Source organism: Rutidosis leptorrhynchoides, chromosome 1 (assembly GCF_046630445.1).
Source record: "Rutidosis leptorrhynchoides isolate AG116_Rl617_1_P2 chromosome 1, CSIRO_AGI_Rlap_v1, whole genome shotgun sequence".
NCBI lineage: Eukaryota > Viridiplantae > Streptophyta > Magnoliopsida > Asterales > Asteraceae > Rutidosis > Rutidosis leptorrhynchoides.
In genome coordinates this window covers 399,276,456-399,297,127 of record NC_092333.1, presented here as the reverse complement: position 1 = coordinate 399,297,127, position 20,672 = coordinate 399,276,456, and positions in this window count along the sequence as shown.

Sequence of the window (20,672 nt, the reverse complement as noted above, 5' to 3'; positions counted from 1 at the left end):
TAGTCCGAGTGGGGATGTCAAACCCTATGGATCCATATCTAATATTCGCGTTCACCGGTTCATAAACCAATGATTAAACGTTACCGAGCTAAAGGGAATGTTTCTGCCGTTATATAACCCACACATATATAAGTTTAAGTACTCGTGCCTAGTATGTAAAACATAAAATCCGCATGTATTCTCAGTTCCCAAAATAAGTTAAAGTAAAAAGGGAATGCTATAACTCACAATGATATGTAGCGGTAAAGTAGTAGTCGGGAAAGGTGTGCAAGTAAATGGTCCGAAGTCCTCAACCTAAGTCAAATAGTACTAAGTCAGTAAATCGTCTTAATAGGTTTAAAAGTATGTATTTAAGGTCTTAAGGGTCATCATCATTCATCATCAAACACAAGGCGTAAAGTAAGTTTCGTTTATGAAAGTAGTTTTCAACAAAGTCTGACTTCAGTCAGTCACCACGGCCTCTACCCTTACTGAATTAAGGTGAGACCAGTGGCCAATGAGTCCCTTAAGTGTGGTAAAATTTACAGAAGCAAACTCGTCTTGGTTTGACCGTGGCGACGGTCTAAGTGCGAGTAGGTCAGAAATTTCTGCACAACGTTAAAGGACATAGTGACGATCGGAGGGCCATAAATCCTAAACCGTAACTCGGATTAAGACGAGTCCTATATGAAAAGTTATCTACACGAACTGAGCTATCTGAAAATCAAGGTTACAGTAGCCGAGGTGTACTGGTCTGTTACAGAAACCAGAAAAACAGAAACTGTACACAGAAAACAGAAAAGTAAATGGACATAGTGACGCTCGGAGGGCCGTAGACTCTAAACCGTAACTCGGATTAAGACGAGTCTTATATGAAAAGTTATCTACTCGAAAAGTTCTATCTAAAAATCAAGGTTAGAACAGCCCAGGTCTACTGGTCTGTTCCAGAATCATCAGGTCAGTAGGTTTTGGACAGAACAGTAAGTTTAAAAGGGGTTCCGGTGGTCTTGGTGCTTGATGTTCATCATGGTTCTCATCCTTGATGCATATAGCTTCAAGTGTACAACTCATTGATGTATATACATCATCTTAACCAAGTCTTGACCATCATAACCCTAGTGCAAGTCTAAGACATGAAGCACAACTCACTTAAGAGTTGTATGAAGTTTGATGAACCAAAGTTGCATCAAAGTCTTAGATCTAACACATACATGGACTTTAAAGCTAATAACAAGTTACAAACTTGAAAGTAAACTAACTAATCAAGATCATAAGTAGTAGAACATAGTTCTTAGTTTGATCTTGAAGATTCAAGACTCAAAAGTCTAGATCCAAATTTACATTTAAAGAAAACTTGTTTGTGTGTTCTTGAACTTCCAAGGTTAACTTGATTTGTTCAAGAGATATGAGATCAAGACTAACTTGTAGTACTTGACCATATAAACTAACTACATGAAATTAAAGTGTATAAAATAAAGAAACAAGTTAATTAAACAAGTAATTAGTTCAAGGGTTGCTCATACTTTAAAGATTCAACCAAAGTTGATCCTTAAGTAAAGTAAACTTTAAGTTTACTTCCATGACTTACAAGTATGATTCCAACAACAATGAACTTATATCTTTTGAAACAATATATGTAGAACATAAACTAGTAAGTTTAGTTCTTGGGTGTTCTTGAAATTACAAGATAAATGAAGAAAGAAACTAGCAAGTTTGTTTCTTGAAACCAAATAAATAAGTGACTAACAACTACTAGTAATCAACACAAGTAAACAAAGATTAAAACAAACAAAGTATGATGATGATTATGGAATGTGTTATGGTTTGGTTTTTCAAAGAAAGAAGAAGAGAAAAAGAAGTTCAAGTTACTTACAAATGTTAGAGAGAAAAGATGAGAGAAAATGGAAGTATTTGGTGTGTGTGTGAAGTGAATGAAGAATAAATGAATAAGTAATCAAAAAATAAATGTTGAACTCTCCCTAAAAGGCCTCTTGGCCGTTGGTTTGCACAAAGAGAAAGGGGGAGGGATTAAACCACAAGATACTTGCAAGTAAAGCCTTAAAAGTGTGGTTAAAAGGGGTAGTCTCATGGGGATTGTGTAGCAACTAGATTCCAAGTCTTTTAAACTAACTAGTTCCATTCAAACATGATACTTATATGTAAATATGGGCTAAATAGTCCAATTAAGAAGTAGGGTGGGCTTATAAGCCTTATTCATGAGTCCATTAACTAATAAAGCCCAAGTTCAATTAATCACAAGTTAAACCAATTAAAGCCCAAGTAACTAACTAATAGCCTTAGTTAATTAAAATGATTAATAAATTTAATCATGAATGTAAATAATATCTAAAAATATTATTCGTGCAAGTTCCGGGTGTCACAAAGACGTTTCGGGCAATTAAAGTCAAGTACGGGCAATCATGGCAACATGTAAATGTAATAACGTACATTCGTTTAATCACACGTATTAATAATAATAATTATTAATAAATAAATGTTGGAAATTCCAGGGTCGTTACAAATATTGCACAAGAATATAATAAATTGAGCAGCCGCCCACGTTTTGGAAGCAATTGGAGCTGGACAGGCTGGCCATGTGATCGTATGGCCAGGAAGCACAAAAACCATGCGATCGCATGGCTTACTATAGCAGGTCAGGTTCTATAAAAGGCAATGTTTTCTGGCCGAATTACATACACCACAATTATATCTCTCTCCCTCTGTATAATATATATATATATATATATATATATATATATATATATATATATATATATATATATATATATATATATATATATATATATATATATATATATATATATACATAATATTAGTTTAGTTTTATATTAGTTAGTTTGGGTAGTGTAAAGGTTATTTTACGAGTTTTAAAGTCGAAACTCTGTCTCTGTAACATTACGCTATTAATAATCACTGTAAGCTAAATTCTTCCTTTTTAATTATGTATCGTACTTAAATTATTATTATGCTTATTTGAGCCGAAGTAATTGTGATGTTGGGCTAAATATTAAGACGGGGTTATTGGGCTTTGGACCATAATTAGGGTTTGGACAAAAGACCGACACTTGTGGAAATTGGACTATGGGCTATTAATGGGCTTTATATTTGATTAACTAAATGATATCTTGTTAATTTAATATAGAGATTTATAATTTGACGTATTTATATATAACCACATACGCTTGACTGGGTACGATGAGCGGGATATTTATAAATATTAATAATTATTCATTTGACCGGACACGGGGATGGATTAATAGTTAATGGACTCATTAAAACAGCGGTGGATTACATTCAAGGGAAATTGGTGTAATTGTTAATAAAGTATTAAAACTTTGGGTTACACGCAGTCGATAACCTGGTGTAATCATTAACAATGTATTAAAACCTTATTACGGTTTAAATCCCCAATTAGTTGGAATATTTGACTTCGGGTATAAGGTTAATTTGGCGAAGACCTTCGCACTTTGTAATTATGACCGATGGACTATTATGGACAAAACCAGATGGACTTATCAAATAATTCAGGACAAAGAACAATTAACCTAGGGTAATAAATTAAAATCAAAACGTCAAACATCATGAGTACGGAAGTTTAAATACGCATAATTCCTTTATTTTATATCTCATCGCACTTTTATTTACTATCATTTTATTTATCGTACTTTAAATTATCGCACTTTTAATTACCGCATTTTTATTTATCGTCATTTATTTTTACGCTTTACTTGTATTTTTAATTATTGTACTTTTATTTATCGTCATTTACTTTACGCTTCGCTTAAAATATAAAATCGACAAACCAGTCATTAAACGGTAAAAACCCCCTTTTTATAATAATAATAATTGTAATATATATATATTTTGTACAAATATAGTTGTTTAAAATATAGTGTAATATAAGCCGTCTCCCTGTGGAACGAACCGGACTTACTAAAACTATACTACTCTACGTTTAGGTACACTGCCTATAGTGTTGTAGCAGAGTTTAGGTATATTCCATCTGTAAATAAATAATTAAAACTTGTATCATATTTCGTTGTATTTCGTAATAAAAATAATAGTATTTCGTACCCTCCGCTCGCACATCAAGTTTTTGGTGCCGCTGCCGGGGAATGGGCGAAACACAATATTTTTAATTTATATTTGTAAAAATATAATTAAAAAAATATAAAAAAAATTGGCACGCTTTGTTCCTATTGTGTTGTACTACTTATTAAAAAACCCCACTATCATTGTTCCCACTATCATTTTTCTTTTAATAATAAAAAAACGTATCATTGGGGCAAGGGGAAAAGGAAAAAAAAATGACACTCTGTTTTTTAGCCACAATAGGGGTTGAAGTTTACGTTATTTATTTAATATTATGTATCCGGATCTTTGGGTAGGTTCATATGTGAAAACAGTTTTAACATTGTCCCTGACCAATCAAATTATATCTTGAGTTCTTGACTTATTTTAATTAAAATATAGATAGATAATTAGTTTAAAATAAGTATTTAGATATTTTAATTTATCTTAGCACCAAAAAAATAGAAAAAATAAATAAATACTATAATAGTTTTATTTAGTTAGTGTAATAGTAAAAAAAACTTAGATTTAATATTATATTTTAATTAATTTAAGTTAGTAATTAACTTATATAAAAAATAATAATAATAAAATTATGGCTTGTGTGCGTTCAGCGTATGGATAGAAATGTTAGGCAAATGTTTAATTTAATTCTTAAAAGTTTGGTAAAAAGGTAGACTACACCAAAGAGTGCCAATATAAAAGAGGACTCAAGTCATAAAGTGACTACCAACTTTCTGACATATTTTCATTTTCCCAAAAGACCACTAGTTCATTCGAAAAAAAAAAAAAAAAAAAATAAACAAAATTAAAACCGAAAAAAAAGTTTAATTAATCATTTCCTAAGCATATGGTCCCAAGTAAAGCTATATATGTATACTTTTTGACCATTTCAACAACTTTGATAGTTTATTAAAAAGACTAGGACTCCTTTTATGGTTTACTAAAATTAAAAAGACTAAGACTGCCATGACTGGTCCAGTTTCTAATTTTTATCTGCCTAAAACAACATAAACAAGAAAGTCTCGATATATATAAAAAAAACTTACGGAGTAATATGAAAACTTAGGTCAAAGGAATCTTTGGATATTTGTGTTTCCTAGTTTTGTGTGAGTAGTCAAACTCTTGATATGTGTGTAGTTTATATTACTCTGTAGACAAATTATGTTATACGAATTACTTAGACCAAACTTGTAACATACATAAAAGTTGCAGCCGAGACAAACATGAAAGACGACAAGTTCAAATCATTGTACTGATTAGAGTTTAAGTTCTTTTATTAATTAATTAAGTTAGGGTTTAATTTTAAACATTATTATTATAATTAGGTTATTACTTAAGCTTAATTAGTTAGAGATTTTAAGATAGTTAGTAATAAAATAGAGTATAAATTTATAAAAAAAATTAAATTGATAATATAGAAATTTAGATTTTTATAATTTTAATAATTTTTAGATTTTTTTTTTTTTTTTTTTAATTTAAGATTGTAGTTAAAATTTAGTAATAAGCATATTATGGAAGGTCTTGAAAATATATTAGAAACTCTTTCTGACATGCAAAATCAATTAAATCAATACTCTCAAACAAGTGTTGATGACAATTCGTTCGGTCAATCTTGGATCACGAATGACGAAACAATAACTAGTTGTGAAATCTGTGGAGATTATCACTCAAAATTATGAGGAATACAATTCAAATTGGGATTATTCCCAAGAATATATCCAAACTCAACAACCAGAGGACGAGGAAAATTATGTGTCTGAAAATTTATTAGATTATATGAAAATCAAACTCGAAGAATTTAACGCTCAAAATGAACAAATGAGAGAGTTTGCAAATAGGCAAGCTGAAACTCTATCAGACTACATACCTGTGGATCTGAGGAATCGTGTGCAAGAAAATCTCATATCATCAAATTTTGATGAATTCGAGAGCTTCGAAATCATCAATTATCCCGATGATACTTTTTATTTAGTCTTACCAATTTCACGGCATATCGACACATTAGCCTCTACCGACGAAATCATCTATCCATCAATGGATGAAGAAGAAGTAAGGGTGACAAATTGGTACTCTTGGGAAAATGATAACGTTGAAAATTTTACCCCCGAGACCAATGAAATGTCCCGTTCATATTGATTATAAACGTTCCATATTAATTGATTTCGTCGCGAGGTTTTGACCTCTATATGAGACGTTTTTAAAAGACTGCATTCATTTTTAAAACAGCCATAACCTTTATTTTATCGATAAAGGTTTAAAAAGCATTGCGTAGATTATCAAATAATGATAATCTAAAATATACCATTTACACACAATCATTACATAATGGTTTACAATAAGAACATATTACATCAAAAATAAGTTTCTTGAATGCAGTTTTTACATAATATCATACAAGCATGGACTCCAAATCTTGTCCTTATTTTAGTATGCAACAGTGGAAGCTCTTAATAATAACCTGAGAATAAATATGCTTAAAACGTCAACAAAAATATTGGTGAGTTATAGGTTTAACCTATATATTATCAAATCATAATTATAGCCCACAAGATTTCATATTTCAATATACATCCCATACATAGAGATAAAATTCATTCATATGGTGAACACCTGGTAACCGACATTAACAAGATGCATATAAGAATATCCCCTATCATTCCGAGAAATCCTCCGGACATGATAAAAATGAATTCGAAGTACTAAAGCATCAGGTACTTTGGATGGGGTTCGTTAGGCCCAATAGATCTATCTTTAGGATTCGCGTCAATTAGTAGATCGGTTTACTAATTCTTAGGTTACCAAGCAAAAGGGGCATATTCGGCTTCGATCATTCACCCATATAATGTAGTTTCAATTACTTGTGTCTATTTCGTAAAACATTTATAAAACTGCATGTATTCTCATCCCAAAATATTAGATTTTAAAAGTGGGACTATAACTCACTTTCACATATTTTTACTTCGTCGGGAAGTAAGACTTGGCCACTGGTCGATTCACGAACCTATAACAAATATGTACATATATATCAAAGTATTTTCAAAATATATTTACAACACTTTTAATACATTTGATGTTTTAAGTTTATTAAGTCAGCTGTCCTCGTTAGTAACCTACAACTAGTTGTCCACAGTTAGATGTACAGAAATAAATTGATATATATTATCTTGAATCAATCCACGACCTAGTGTATACACATCTCAGGCTAGATCAGAACTTAAAGTATATATATTTTTGGAATCAACCTCAACCCTGTATAGCTAACTCCAACATTACTGCATATAGAGTGTCTATGGTTGTTTCAAATAATATATATACATGGGTCGATATGATATGTCAAAACATTTGCATACGTGTCTATGGTATCCTAAGATTACATAATATATTAGAATATATGTATAATACAATATAAGTTAGCTAGGATATGATTTGTATAGAATTGTTAATATTTTCCGTAGCTACAAAAATCAAAAAAATATCCAATTTTGTTTTACCCATAACTTCTTCATTTTAAATCTGTTTTGAGTGAATCAAATTGCTATGGTTTCATATTGAACTCTATTTTATGAATCTAAATATAAAAAGTATAGGTTTAGAGTCAGAAATATAAGTTACAAGTCGTTTTGGTAAGAGGTAGTCATTTCAGTCGAAAGAACGACGTCTTGATGACCATTTTGAAAAACATACTTCCACTTTGAGTTTAACCTTGATTTTTGGATATAGTTTCATGTTCATAAGAAAAATCATTTTTCCATAAGAACAACTTTTAAATCAAAGTTTATCATAGTTTTTAATTATCAAACCCAAAACAGCCCGCGGTGTTACTACGACGGCGTATGTCCGGTTTTACGGTGTTTTTCGTGTTTCTAGGTTTGAAATCATTAAGTTAGCATATCATATAGATATAGAACATGTGTTTAGTTGATTTTAAAAGTCAATTTAGAAGGATTAACTTTTGTTTGCGAACAACTTTAGAATTAACTAAACTATGTTCTAGTGATTTCAAGTTTAAACCTTCGAATAAGATAGCTTTATATGTATGAATCGAATGATGTTATGAACATCATTACTACCTCAAGTTTTGTGGATAAACCTACTGGAAAAGAGACAAATGGATCTAGCTTCAAAGGATCTTGGATGGCTTGAAAGTTCTTGAAGTATAATCATGACACGAAAACAAGTTCAAGTAAGATTTTCACTCGAAATAAGATTGTTATAGTTATAGAAATTGAATCAAAGTTTGAATATGAGTATTACCTCGTATTAGAAAGATATCTTACTGTAAATAAGAAATATTTTTTGAGGTTGGATGATCACTCTACAAGATTGGAAGTAAGCTAGAAAACTTGGAAGTATTCTTGATTTTATGAAACTAGAACTTGTAGAATTTATGAAGAACACTTAGAACTTGAAGATAGAACTTGAGAGAGATCAATTAGATGAATAAAATTGAAAAATGAAAGTGTTCGTAGGTATTTTTGGTCGTTGGTATATGGATTAGATATAAAGGATGTGTAATTTTGTTTACATTTAAATAAGTCATGAATGATTACTCATATTTTTGTAATTTTATGAGATATTTCATGCTAGTTGCCAAATGATGGTTCCCACATGTGTTAGGTGACTCACATGGGCTGCTAAGAGCTGATAATTGGAGTGTATATACTAATAGTACATACATCTAAAAGCTGTGTATTGTACGAGTACGAATACGGGTGCATACGAGTAGAATTGTTGATGAAACTGAACGAGGATGTAATTGTAAGCGATTTTGTTAAGTAGAAGTATTTTGATAAGTGTCTTGAAGTCTTTCAAAAGTGTATGAATACATATTAAAACACTACATGTATATACATTTTAACTGAGTCGTTAAGTCATCGTTAGTCGTTACATGTAAATGTTGATTTGAAACCTTTAAGTTAACGATCTTGTTAAATGTTGTTAACCCAATGTTTATTATATCTAATGAGATGTTAAATTATTATATTATCATGATATTATGATATATTAGTATTTCTTAATATGATATATATACATTTAAATGTCGATACAACGATAATCGTTACATATATGTCTCGTTTCGAAATCATTAAGTTAGTAGTCTTGTTTTTACATATGTAGTTCATTGTTAATACACTTAATGACATGTTTACTTATCATTTATCATGATTAAACATAGTGTATCAATATCTTAATATGATTCATATGTATTTAGTAAGAAGTTGTTATAACGATAATCGTTATATATATCGTTTCGAGTTTCTTAATTCAATAAACTCAATTTTATGTATATAACTCATTGTTAAAATACCTAGTGAGATACTTACTTATCATAATATCATGTTAACTATATATATAATCATATATATGTCATCATATAGTTTTTACAAGTTTTAACGTTTGTGAATCACCGGTCAACTTGGGTGGTCAAATGTCTATATGAAACCTATTTCAATTAATCAAGTCTTAACAAGTTTGATTGCTTAACATGTTGGAAACACTTAATCATGTAAATAACAATTTCATTTAATATATATATATATATAAACATGGAAAAGTTCGGGTCACTACAGTACCTACCCGTTAAATAAATTTCGTCCCGAAATTTTAAGCAGTTGGAGGTGTTGACGTATCTTCTGGAAATAAATGCGGGTATTTTTTCTTCATCTGATCTTCTCGTTCCCAGGTGAACTCGGGTCCTCTATGAGCATTCCATCGAACCTTAACAATTGGTATCTTGTTTTGCTTAAGTCTTTTAACCTCACGATCCATTATTTCGACAGGTTCTTCGATGAATTGAAGTTTTTCGTTGATTTGAATTTCATCTAACGGAATAGTGAGATCTTCTTTAGCAAAACATTTCTTCAAATTCGAGATGTGGAAAGTGTTATGTACAGCTGCGAGTTGTTGAGGTAACTCAAGTCGCTAAGCTACTGGTCCGACACGATCAATAATCTTGAATGGTCCAATATATCTTGGATTTAATTTCACTCGTTTACCAAATCGAACAACGCCTTTCCAAGGTGCACCTTTAAGCATGACCATCTCTCCAATTTTAAATTCTATATCTTTTCTTTTAATGTCAGCGTAGCTCTTTTGTCGACTTTGGGCGGTTTTCAACCGTTGTTGAATTTGGATGATCTTCTCGGTAGTTTCTTGTATTATCTCCGGACCCGTAATCTGTCTATCCCCCACTTCACTCTAACAAATCAGAGACCTGCACTTTCTACCATAAAGTGCTTTAAACAGCGCCATTTCAATGCTTGAATGGTAGCTGTTGTTGTAGGAAAATTCTGCTAACGGTAGATGTCGATCCCAACTGTTTCCGAAATCAATAACACATGCTCGTAGCATGTCTTCAAGTATTTGTATCGTCCTTTCGCTCTGCCCATCATTTTGTGGATGATAGGAAGTACTCATGTCTAGACGAGTTCCTAATGCTTGCTGTAATGTCTGCCAGAATCTTGAAATAAATCTGTCATCCCTATCAGAGATAATAGAGATTGGTATTCCATGTCTGGAGACGACTTCCTTCAAATACAGTCTTGCTAACTTCTCCATCTTGTCATCTTCTCTTGTTGGCAGGAAGTGTGCTGATTTGGTGAGACGATCAACTATTACCCAAATGGTATCAAAACCACTTGCAGTCCTTGGCAATTTAGTGATGAAAACCATGGTAATGTTTTCCCATTTCCATTCCGGGATTTTGGGTTGTTGAAGTAGACCTGATGGTTTCTGATGCTCAGCTTTGACCTTAGAATACGTCAAACATTCTCCTACGTATTTAGCAACATCGGCTTTCATACCCGGCCACCAAAAATGTTTCTTGAGATCCTTGTACATCTTCCCCGTTCCAGGATGTATTGAGTATCTGGTTTTATGAGCTTCTCTAAGTACCATTTCTCTCATATCTCCAAATTTTGGTACCCAAATCCTTTCAGTCCTATACCGGGTTCCGTATTCCCGAATATTAAGATGCTTCTCCGATCCTTTGGGTATTTCATCCTTTAAATTTCCCTCTTTTAAAACTCCTTGTTGCGCCTCCTTTATTTGAGTAGTAAGGTTATTGTGAATCATTATATTCATAGATTTTACTCGAATGGGCTCTCTGTCCTTCCTGCTCAAGGCGTCGGCTACCACATTTGCCTTCCCCGGGTGGTAACGAATCTCAAAGTAATAATCATTCAACAATTCAATCCACCGACGCTGCCTCATATTCAGTTGTTTCTGATTAAATATGTGTTTAAGACTTTTGTGGTCGGTATATATAATACATTTGACCCCATATAAGTAGTGCCTCCAAGTCTTTAATGCAAAAACAATCGCGCCTAATTCCAAATCATGCGTCGTATAATTTTGTTCGTGAATCTTCAATTGTCTAGACGCATAAGCAATTACTTTTGTTCGTTGCATTAATACACAACCAAGACCTTGCTTTGAGGCGTCACAATATATCACAAAATCATCATTCCCTTCAGGTAATGACAATATAGGTGCCGTAGTTAACTTTTTCTTCAATAACTAAAACGCTTTCTCTTGTTCATCCTTCCATTAAAATTTCTTCTCTTTATGCGTTAATACAGTCAAGGGTTTTGCTATTCTGGAAAAGTCTTGGATGAACCTTCTGTAGTAACCAGCTAGTCCTAAAAACTGGCGTATGTGTTTCGGAGTTTTCGGGGTTTCCCACTTTTCAACGATTTCAATCTTTGCTGGATCCACTTGAATACCTTCTTTGTTCACTATGTGACCCAACCAAAATGCACACTTTGAAAACTTAGCATACAGTTTTTATTTCCTTAACAACTCTAGCACTTTTCTCAAGTGTTCTTCGTGCTCTTGATCATTCTTCGAGTAAATAAGTATGTCATCGATGAAAACAATGACAAACTTGTTAAGATATGGCCCACACACTCGGTTCATGTGGTCCATGAACACAGCTGGTGTGTTAGTCAATCCAAATGGCATAACCATAAACTCGTAATGATCATAACGCGTCCTAAAAGCAGTCTTTGGAATATCATCCTCCTTCACTCGCATTTGATGATATCCAGAACGTAAATCGATCTTCGAATAAATAGACGAGCCTTGTAGTTGATCAAATAAGTCGTCGATTCTCGGTAGTGGGTAGCGGTTCTTGATGGTAAGTTTGTTCAACTCTCGGTAGTCGATACACAACCTGAATGTACCATCTTTCTTCTTGACAAACAAAACAGGAGCTCCCCACGGTGATGTGCTTGGTCGAATGAAACCACGCTCTAAAAGTTCTTGTAATTGGCTCTGAAGTTCCTTCATTTTGCTAGTTGCGAGTCTGTATAAAACACGAGCTATTGGTGCAGCTCCCGGTACAAGGTCTATTTGAAATTTAACGGATCGGTGTGGAGGTAGTCCTGGTAATTCTTTCGGAAATACATCGGGAAATTCTTTTGCGACGGGAATATCATTGATGTTCTTTTCTTCGGAATTGACTTTCTCGACGTGTGCTAGCACAGCATAGCAACCTTTTCTTATTAGTTTTTGTGCCTTCAGGTTACTAATAATATTTAACTTTGCGTTGCTCTTTTCTCCGTACACCATTAAGGGTTTTCCTTTTTCTCGTATAATGCGAATTGCATTTTTGTAACAAACGATCTCTGCTTTCACTTCTTTCAACCAGTCCATACCGATTATCACATCAAAACTCCCTAACTCTACTGGTATCAAGTCAATCTTAAATGTTTTGCTAACCAGTTTAATTTCTCGATTTCGACATATATTATCTGCTGAAATTAATTTACCATTTGCTAATTCGAGTAAAAATTTACTATCCAAAGGCGTCAAGGGGCAACTTAATTTAGCACAAAATTCTCTACTCATATAACTTCTATCCGCACCCGAATTAAATAAAACATAAGCAGATTTATCGTCAATAAGAAACGTACCCGTAACAAGCTCCGGGTCTTCCTGTGCTTCTGCCGCATTAATATTGAAAACTCTTCCACGGCCCTGTCCATTAGTATTCCCCTGATTCGGAAAATTTCTAATAATGTGGCCCGGTTTTTCACATTTATAACAAACAGCGTTGGTATTACTTGCTCCGACACTATTCGTTTCGGCATTACTTGTTCCGGCATTATTTGCTCCCTTAGTTCTGTTAAACTTTGGTCTGTAGACCTCACACTTTGTCGCGCTATGACCATTTCTTTTACACCTGTTGCAAAATGTCGTGCAAAACCCGTGGTGATTTTCTTCACACCTATGACAAGGCTATTTTTGGTTTTTGTTGCCGTTGTTGTTATTGAGGTTGTTGTTGGGATTGTTATTGTTGTTGAAACGGTTGTTGTAGTTGTTGTTGTTGTTGGGATGTTTGTTGTAGTTATTGTTAGGATTGCGGTTGTGGTTGCGATTGTTGTTGCGGTTGTTGGGATAGTTGTTGCGATTGTGGTTGTAATTGTTATTGTTGTTGTACTGGTGACTCTTGTCACCGTTTTCCTCCCACTTCCTCTTGAGTTGTTTCGTGTTGGCTTCTTCGGCCGCCTGCTCTTTAATTCTTCCCTCAATCTAATTTATGAGTTTATGAGCCATTCGACTTGCCTTCTGTATAGAAGCGGGCTCGTGTGAACTTACATCTTCTTGAATACTTACTGGTAACCCTTTTACAAATGCATCGATCTTCTCTTCTTCATCTTCGAATGCTCCCGGACACAATAGGCACAACTCTGTGAATCGTCGTTCATATGTGGTAACGTCGAACCCTTGTGTTCGTAACTCTCTAAGTTCTGCCTTGAGTTTATTGACTTCGTTCCTAGGACGGTACTGCTCGTTCATCAATTGCTTGAATGCCGACCACGGTAGTGCGTAAGCAGCATTTTGTCCTACCTGTTCAAGATAGGTGTTCCACCACGTTAACGCAGTACCTGTGAAGGTATGCGTAGCGTACTTAACTTTGTCCTCTTCAGTACACTTACTTATGGCAAACACCGATTCGACTTTCTCGGTCCACCATTTCAATCCAATTGGTCCTTCGGTTCCATCAAATTCCAAAGGTTTGCAGGCAGTGAATTCTTTGTAGGTGCATCCTACACGATTTCTTGCGCCGTTAGCTGCATTGCTAGATTCAGCGTTATTGTTGGTATGTAGCGCAGCATGTACTACGGCTATGTTTGCAGCAAGAAAGGTATGAAATTCCTCTTCGTTCATATTCATGGTGTGTCGAGTAGTCGGTACTATTTCCTTCAAAATAGACAACTGAATCGAGTTAATCATACAGAATATTAAGAGTAGTCAATAGTATTTCGTAGCATAATATGAACTCATTTATAAAAGCTTTTTCTTCATATTAGCGTTTTATAAGTTTAAATTCGGGTACTACCTACCCGTTAAGTTCATACTTATTAGCTAATATACAATTCAACTACTACAATTCCATATGAAAAACTGATTATAATAATATATCACATACAAATATTCTTCAAACTTACAACTTCACTATATTACATATAACATGAAATATAGTACACTATGATACAGGACAGTTTTGAAGATAATCTAGTTAATACGCAAGTTGTTCAACAAAGGAAATAAAGACACGTAATTCATAAGTCTAGAAACAAGTCATGCATTCTGGTTTTACTAAGACGACTTCCCATCCTTGGTCTTGTGGAAAATAATCATTATGACCATTGGCTAGGCAGCATGTTGTAACGTCGTCAAAAGGACGAGGGTTTCGTAATATCCAATAGCCCCGTAATAATCTAAAAACCTTATTTCTCACCCCAACTACTGAATCCGTCACTTGTAGGAAGGTTTTATTTAAAAGTTGCAATCCGATATTCTTTTTCTCACTTTGATAAGAGGCGAACATCACTAACCCGTAAGTATAACATACTTCTTTATGTTGCATGTTAGAAGCTCTTTCTAATTCACGAAATCCTATGTTGGGATATGTTGAGTCAAAATAGGTTCTTAACCCGTAGCGTAAAATTACATTTGGGTTCCCCGCATTTAACGCTTTAAAGAAAACACGGCGTAACTTACGGTCTCCCCAATGTGATATACCCCACCTATCAAAGGAAAGCCTTTTATAAACTAAGGCATTTCTGAAAAGTGTTTCAAATGTTTGACAAGTTAATTTCGCCATAACTAAATGTGCTGATGAGTTCTGACCGACTCTAGACAAGATTTCCTCAATCATATCCTCTGGTAGGTCTTCTAAAATATTCGGTTGTCTACCCTTAACGTCCATTTTATTTTTATACTGTAAAATAAACAAGAATTAGATTCGTAAAAGATAATTAACAAACAATACAAGCAATTTTTACATAGAACAAAAAAAAATACAAGCACACTACAATACATATAATACACACCATGATTACAACCCTCTAATCTGAATCACTGGTTTCTTCTTCTTCGGACTTGGTTCGTTTTCCTAATTTTCTAGGAATATATGGTGTTCCTCTAATACGAGTCGTCGTTTTATATAATGGTTTAGAAAAACCTGGTGGTTTAGAGGTTCCCAGGTCATTGTTACATTTTAGGAAATACGGATGTTGTCGATACATATAAAGTTCATCGAGGTTGGAATCGGGTTTCTCTATCTTTATACATTTTCCCTTATTATTTTCTTTCGCTTTATTAAATTGGTTCGAGGTAATTTCTATAACATCATCGGAATCCTCATCGGGATCCGATTCATCAGAAAATTGGTAATCTTTCCAATATTTTGCTTCCTCGGCGGAAACACCATTGACCATTATTAACTTTGGTCCGTTGGTTGAGGATTTTCTTTTATTTAATCAATTTACTATAGGTATCAATATTTCTTCCCCCGGAACCTCTTCTTCTTCTGGTTCCTCCTCTTCCGATTCCTCCTCTTCTGGTTCCTCTTCTTCCGGTTCCTCCTCTTCCGGTTCCTCCTCTTCCGGTTCCTCTTCTTCCGGTTCCTCTTCGGGAATTTGTGAATCTTCCCAAAATATATTCGACTCTTCATTATTATTAGGTGAATCAATGGGATTTGTACTAGAGGTAGACATCTATCACACAATATCAAACACGTTAAGAGATTAATGTATCACATAATATTTACATGTTAATAATATATAGTTTCCAACAAAAAAATGTTAAGCAATCGTTTTTTTTTTTTTTGAAGAAAAACACGGTCGAAGTCCAGACTCACTAATGCATCCTAACAAACTCAGTAAGACACACTAATGCAATTTTCTGGTTCTCTAAGACCAACGGTCGGATACCAACTGAAATGTCCCGTTCATATTGATTATAAACGTTCCATATTAATTGATTTCGTCGCGAGGTTTTGACCTCTATATTAGACGTTTTTCAAAGACTGCATTCATTTTTAAAACAACCATAACCTTTATTTTATCGATAAAGGTTTAAAAAGCATTACGTAGATTATCAAATAATGATAATCTAAAATATACCATTTACACACGACCATTACATAATGGTTTACAATAAGAACATATTACATCAAAAATAAGTTTCTTGAATGCAGTTTTTACATAATATCATACAAGCATGGACTCCAAATCTTGTCCTTATTTTAGTATGCAACAGCGGAAGCTCTTAATAATCACCTGAGAATAAACATGCTTGAAACGTCAACAAAAATGTTGGTGAGTTATAGGTTTAACCTATATATTATCAAATCATAATAATAGACCACAAGATTTCATATTTCAATATACATCCCATACATAGAGATAAAATTCATTCATATGGTGAACACCTGGTAACCGACATTAACAAGATGCATATAAGAATATCCCCTATCATTCTGGGAAATCCTTCGGACATGATAAAAATGAATCCGAAGTACTAAAGCATCCGGTACTTTGGATGGGGTTCGTTAGGCCCAATAGATCTATCTTTAGGATTCGCGTCAATTAGTAGATCGGTTTACTAATTCTTAGGTTACCAAGCAAAAGGGGCATATTCGGTTTCGATCATTCACCCATATAATGTAGTTTCAATTACTTGTGTCTATTTCGTAAAACATTTATAAAACTGCATGTATTCTCATCCCAAAATATTAGATTTTAAAAGTGGGACTATAACTCACTTTCACAGATTTTTACTTCGTCGGGAAGTAAGACTTGGTCACTGGTCGATTCACGAACCTATAACAAATATGTACATATATATCAAAGTATGTTCAAAATATATTTACAACACTTTTAATACATTTTGATGTTTTAAGTTTATTAAGTCAGCTGTCCTCGTTAGTAACCTACAACTAGTTGTCCACAGTTAGATGTACAGAAATAAATTGATATATATTATCTTGAATCAATCCACGACCTAGTGTATACACATCTCAGGCTAGATCACAACTCAAAGTATATATATTTTTGAAATCAACCTCAACCCTGTATAGCTAACTCCAATATTACTGCATATAGAGTGTCTATGGTTGTTCCAAATAATATATATAATGGGTCGATATGATATGTCAAAACATTTGCATACGTGTCTATGGTATTCCAAGATTACATAATATATTAGAATACATGTATAATACAATATAAGTTAGCTAGGATATGATTTGTATAGAATTGTTAATATTTCCCGTAGCTACAAAAATCAAAAAAATATCCAATCTTGTTTTACCCATAACTTCTTCATTTTAAATCTGTTTTGAGTGAATCAAATTGCTATGGTTTCATATTGAACTCTATTTTATGAATCTAAACAAAAAATGTATAGGTTTATAGTCAGAAATATAAGTTACAAGTCTTTTTTGTAAGAGGTAGTAATTTCAGTCGAAAGAACGACGTCTTGATGACCATTTTGAAAAACATACTTCCACTTTGAGTTTAACCATGATTTTTGGATATAGTTTCATGTTCATAAGAAAAATAATTTTTCCAGAAGAATAACTTTTAAATCAAACTTTATCATAGTTTTTAATTATCAAACCCAAAACAGCCCGCGGTGTTACTACGACGGCGTATGTCCGGTTTTACGGTGTTTTTCGTGTTTCCAGGTTTTAAATCATTAAGTTAGCATATCATATAGATATAGAACATGTGTTTAGTTTATTTTAAAAGTCAATTTAGAAGGATTAACTTTTGTTTGCGAACAAGTTTAGAATTAACTAAACTATGTTCTAGTGATTTCAAGTTTAAACCTTCGAATAAGATAGTTTTATATGTATGAATCGAATGATGTTATGAACATCATTACTACCTCAAGTTTTGTGGATAAACCTACTGGAAAAGAGACAAATGGATCTAGCTTCAAAGGATCTTGGATGGCTTGAAAGTTCTTGAAGTAGAATCATGACACGAAAACAAGTTCAAGTAAGATATCCACTCGAAATAAGATTGTTATAGTTATAGAAATTGAATCAAAGTTTGAATATGAGTATTACCTTGTATTAGAAAGATATCTTACTGTAAATAAGAAAGATTTCTTGAGGTTGTATGATCACTCTACAAGATTGGAAGTAAGCTAGCAAACTTGGAAGTATTCTTGATTTTATGAAACTAGAACTTGTAGAGCTTATGAAGAACACTTAGAACTTGAAGATAGAACTTGAGAGAGATAAATTAGATGAAGAAAATTGAAGAATGAAAGTGTTTGTAGGTGTTTTTGGTCGTTGGTATATGGATTAGATATAAAGGATGTGTAATTTTGTTTACATGTAAATAAGTCATGAATGATTACTCATATTTTTGTAATTTTATGAGATATTTCATGCTAGTTGCCAAATGATGATTCCTACATGTGTTAGGTGACTCACATGGGCTGCTAAGAGCTGATCATTGGAGTATATATACCAATAGTACATACATCTAAAAGTTGTGTATTGTACGAGTACGAATACGGGTGCATACGAGTAGAATTGTTGATGAAACTGAACGAGGATGTAATTGTAAGCGATTTTGTTAAGTAGAAGTATTTTGATAAGTGTCTTGAAGTCTTTCAAAAGTGTATGAATACATATTAAAACACTACATGTATATACATTTTAACTGAGTCGTTAAGTCATCGTTAGTCGTTACATGTAAATGTTGATTTGAAACCTTTAAGTTAACGATCTTGTTAAATGTTGTTAACCCAATGTTTATTATATCTAATGAGATGTTAAATTATTATATTATCATGATATTATGATATATTAATATATCATAATATGATATATATATATATATATATATATATATATATATATATATATATATATAAATGTCGATACAACGATAATCGTTACATATATGTCTCGTTTTGAAATCATTAAGTTAGTAGTCTTGTTTTTACATATGTAGTTCATTGTTAATACACTTAATGACATGTTTACTTATCATTTATCATGATTAAACATAGTGTATCAATATCTTAATATGATTCATATGTATTTAGTAAGAAGTTGTTATAACGATAATCGTTATATATATCGTTTCGAGTTTCTTAATTCAATAAACTCAATTTTATGTATATAACTCATTGTTAAAATACCTAATGAGATACTTACTTATCATAATATCATGTTAACTATATATATAATCATATATATGTCATCATATAGTTTTTACAAGTTTTAACGTTCGTGAATTACCGGTCAACTTGGGTGGTCAAATGTCTATATGAAACCTATTTCAATTAATCAAGTCTTAACAAGTTTGATTGCTTAACATGTTGGAAACACTTAATTATTTAAATAACAATTTCATTTAATATATATATATAAACATGGAAAAGTTCGGGTCACTACAACCAAAATAGTGGGACCGATAGAAACCGATAAAGAAGAAGAATTTGCTTCGATCCCGAAATTCACCATTCCACAACTTTCCAACCCAATATTCTCAATAGACGAGTCATCTACCGAAGATGAACTACGAACTGTAATAGATAATGACACCTCGGATTTCACCCAATTGGGTAATAGAGGTGAAAACTTTGATTCCGAGAATAAACGGAAGGAAATGTTAGGAATTGTCCACCCTATAGAAATATGTTTGTCGGTGTATATTGATCCATTTGACCAAGAACCAGAAGAGAAACATATCTATTTACTAAAAGCTACACTTGAAAAAGAATTAAGTAGTGACGATCGGGTGAGTCTAAACTTTAAACCCATTGATATATTATACACCACCCGAGATGTAAATAACTGGCTCACTATTTTAATTCGTGAAACTTATTCTACCGACTTCACATGTCATCAGCTAAGTGTGGGGAAGTCTAACCCCACTTAACGTTAAATTAGAAGTTCGGGTTAGTGCATAACTCGTTAATGAATATGCATAATGAGTAAAGGTAAAAGACGCATTTTCAAAGTTTAGCAAATAGTTCAGAAAAACAACCATTTTTAAAGAAAAACATGTGTGATAAAATAACGAAAGTAATGAACGATGAGACGTCATCTATCATTCGATGAGCTTTGTAATTACAAACTAGGTATTCTAAATCACTTTTCTACATAAATCACCCTCATGAATTTATAATTATAGTCTGATTTCATGCAAATGAGGGCATTACATGATCTCAAGTGTGGGGAAGGGTTATAAATTCTCTCGTGTTTACACTTAGTTTAATTGCCAAATTTTGTGAAAATTTGAAAAAATTTCAACTAAATGAATTCAAAATTATGTTTA